This window comes from Fusarium odoratissimum (genome assembly GCF_000260195.1).
Source record: "Fusarium odoratissimum NRRL 54006 unplaced genomic scaffold supercont1.50, whole genome shotgun sequence".
NCBI classification, from domain to species: Eukaryota; Fungi; Ascomycota; class Sordariomycetes; order Hypocreales; family Nectriaceae; genus Fusarium; species Fusarium odoratissimum.
The window spans coordinates 50,455-54,295 of record NW_022158730.1 but is presented as its reverse complement, the minus strand read 5'-3'; positions in this window follow the sequence as shown (position 1 = coordinate 54,295).

The following is a 3,841-nucleotide window of genomic DNA, read 5'->3' as shown; positions in this document are numbered from 1 at the left end:
TTTAAAAATATAGAAAAATTAAGATAGCTTATTTTAAAACTTATATATAAGCTATTAAAATTATAGCTATTTTAAACTTAATTTAAGCTTTTTAGAAGCTTTTAAAAACCGGATTTTAAGGTGTATAAGGTAGTGGAGCACTCGCTTGTCTGGAGCATTCGCTTATCAACCACGTTAATTCCTTTAATTTTAACTTTAATAGAATTTTTAAACCCTGCCTTTACCTTATATTTATCTTTACTTTTATATAAGAGGGAGGATATAAAGTACTTATTTGGCCTTAATAATTATATTCTTAAGCCACTCTTTATACTAGGCTAAGTTTAGGCCTATAAATACAATAAGGAAAGCTACCTCTTCTGCCTTAAGAGACTAGCCTTATTATCTCTTTAAGCGGCATAAGACTGCCACGAAGTCACAACCAGGGTAGGGAGCTAATTAAAATAACCATAACAGCCAGTACCTCTACCTACACCTAAAATAGCATATAATATAAGTACTAACAGTTAGCATTATTACAAATAGCTATATTACATACTTTATAGCCATACCTAGTTTATAACTACTGCTAATTTCCTAATATTGGCTGTAGATAGCCTCCTTTTCTTTGCTTTTTTAGCCGAGGCTGCCCTTACCGGAAGCCTTTATAAGCTAAGCAAGGAGAGGAGCTTTTTCTGCCTCTGTAAATATAATTAATATCTCTTTATAAGTAAATTTACTATACTTTAAGATCCTTATTATCTTCTTTCTTCCTTATATAGTATTTCTTTCTTATGCCACTATTAGTGCTATACTTATTAAAAATGGCGTTATAAATAACCTCTTTTTAGTCTTAAAGCATACTATAAGGCTTCTAATAAGGGTGCCAGGTCTTCTTCTGTAAAATAAAGCTATTTATAAGTATAATATTAAGGAGGAAAGACTAAAGTAATGCCTACTAAGGATTACATTAGAAATAATACTAATATAAGGATATAGGATCTTATCTAATTACCGCGATTTATATAATTTATTTTATTATTATACTAAGCGGTAATAAAAGGAATAAGGATTATCCTAGCCTAATCTCTATTAAAGACCTCCTTTAGGCGCTATACCTCTGCCTTTATGCCTCTTTTAGTAGGCAATTTCCTCTCTTTTAGTATATAGTTAAGAGGGGCTATATTATATATAGTTAAAAGGAAGAGCATTATAAAGCTATCTTTCTAAGCAATTTAAAGGACCTAGAGGGAAAGAAAAGAGACAGGTTAATAAGAGAAATATAGCTAAAAGTTATTTATACCTATTTATCCTTTATTAGGATTAAATATACCTTATTAAATAGTAACAGCTTACTATTAGGAAGCTTCCTGGTCTCTTTTATCTACTTTATCTTAGTAGTAATGCTATAATTAGGGCATATTATGCCTATAGCCTTATATCTAAGCTACTAAAGTAGGCAAAAGAGCTATAGTAATAAGAAGAGGTTATCTATAAAGATATAATATATCTATATTAATAGCCTTTTTAGTAGGTAAACTATAACACTTTATATATTACTAAGAGGGATCTTAGTTTATAGCTTCCCCTTTTTGCCATATAGCATTAGTATATCTTTTACCTTAACTATTATAGCTATAATTAGTAATGCCTTTATATGCCAAAGCTATTACAGAAAGTAGCCCTATTATGTAATAACCTAGATTTTAAAGCCTACCGGCATAGGCTTTCCCTTAATAAGTATTATCTCTTTTAATCTGCCTATAAAAGGGATTATATACTTATTTATAATTAAATTAGTCCCTAAATAATAAAGCTTAATAAATACCATTTATATATATTTAGACCACTCTTTAGCTACTTAGAAGGTCTTTAAAAGATCCTTCTTATTACTTATATTAAGATTAATATAATTAAAAGTGCAGAAATACTATATAATTAGCTTAAACTTCTATAATAGTATAAACTTTATAAATAGATAAAGAGGGCGCTGATTTCCTAGGCTAGGGGCCTTTTAATAGTCTATAAGGGATATTTCCCTATGAATTCCTAGGTAAATAAGGATACTAAGCTATATATAAGCCGTTAAAGTAGAGATGCCTTCCTAAGTATATAAGCGCGAGTGGTTAAAAAGGGGGGTATTCTAGCTATCTTTAATGCTGTTATTAGCGTAGAAAAAAGCCTAGTCTTTGGTATATCTAACCTATAATTATATAAGGGAAATAGGTATAAAGAGCTAGAATAATTCAAGTAGTTGCTAGGGCAGAGGGTTAATCTGAAAATTATAATATTTTATATTAAAAGGTTAAAAATCATTACTATGGCCCTCTTTAGGTAGAATATTTATTACGCCAGTAAGGTTATTAGTAGCTGCTATAAAAGGCAGGCTATTAAAGTTATAATTATCTAATATATATATCTCTTAGGAGCTTATTATTTTAATTAAGACTTATTAAGGTTAATTTATATAAGGATTTTAATGATTTTAGTAGTGTTAAAAGAAGAAGCTGTTTAACGGGATCTTTATATACCCTACAGGTACCTATAAAAAAGCAGGGTAAGTAACCTGTGGCAGTCTTATACTACTCAAAGAGATAAGGCTTCTTCTAGCTTCTTTAATCTAAATAGCTCTCTAGCTAGCTAGATTAAAGATATTATATTACCTAGGTAATCTAGATCTATATAATTATTTAAGTTAATTAGGCTATATTTAAAGATAGCTATTTTAATTAGGCTTAATCTGCCTCTTAAAGAGAAGTTTATCCTAATAACTTTAGCTATCTTATATAATATATAGTAATCTTTGCCCTTAGCTTACTTTAGTACTAGTCTAATTATATTAATAAGATTATAATTAGTTATATAATAGCCCTAATTAGGCTATAGGCTATTGTATATAGTAGGCATTATATTAGTAGTTATAATTAATATTAATAAGTATAACCAGAAGGTATAAAGGAAGTCAGTTTAGAGAACGTACTTTGTAATAGATAGACTAGGCGTGGTTTTAAAGGTTGTTTAAAGACTAGTCCTTTAGGTAGGATAAAGGAAGAAGGGTAACCTAACTGCTAAGAGCTAGCATTAATACTGCCTGGTTAAGGCAGTAATTATACTATTAAGGCAGATAAACCTTATATAATTTTAAATTTTATAATAATAGCCTACTATAGGGGTCTTACTATTTAAGCCTTTATAGAAAAGTTAAAAAGTTTAATGGCCTTATATAAGGCTAATAGTAAGGAAAAAAAAAATTAAATAAATAATAATAACTTTTAAAGGATAATTTAAATAATTAAACTAAGATATTAAATAAATAAAATAAATTATTAAAAAGAAATTTAATAAATAACTTAAGAATATATTATTAAAGTATTATATTTATAAAAAACTATTTTAAAAAGAATTAGATATTAAGTTATCTTAATATATAAATTATAATATTAAAATTATAATAAATAATAAAAGAAATATAAAGTTCTTTCTTATTTATAACTTATTTTATAATAAGCTTAATATACTTAGAGAATAATTAAATAATATATTATAAAAGGAATATATTAAATTATTAAAATCCTTAGTAAAATACCTAGTTATATTTATATTAAAACCTAACTTTAATAAGCTAAGACTTATAATAAATTACTAATAACTTAATAAAATTATAAAAAGAAATAAAATATTATTACTACTTATTATTAAACTTAAAGACTACCTATTTAATAAGAAATAATTTATAGCCCTTAATTTTAAATTTACTTATAATCTTATTTAAGTTAAAAAAGGTAATAAATAAAAAATAGCCTTTTAAATAAAATATAAATTATTTAAATACTTAGTTATATCTTTTAAATTAATTAATATA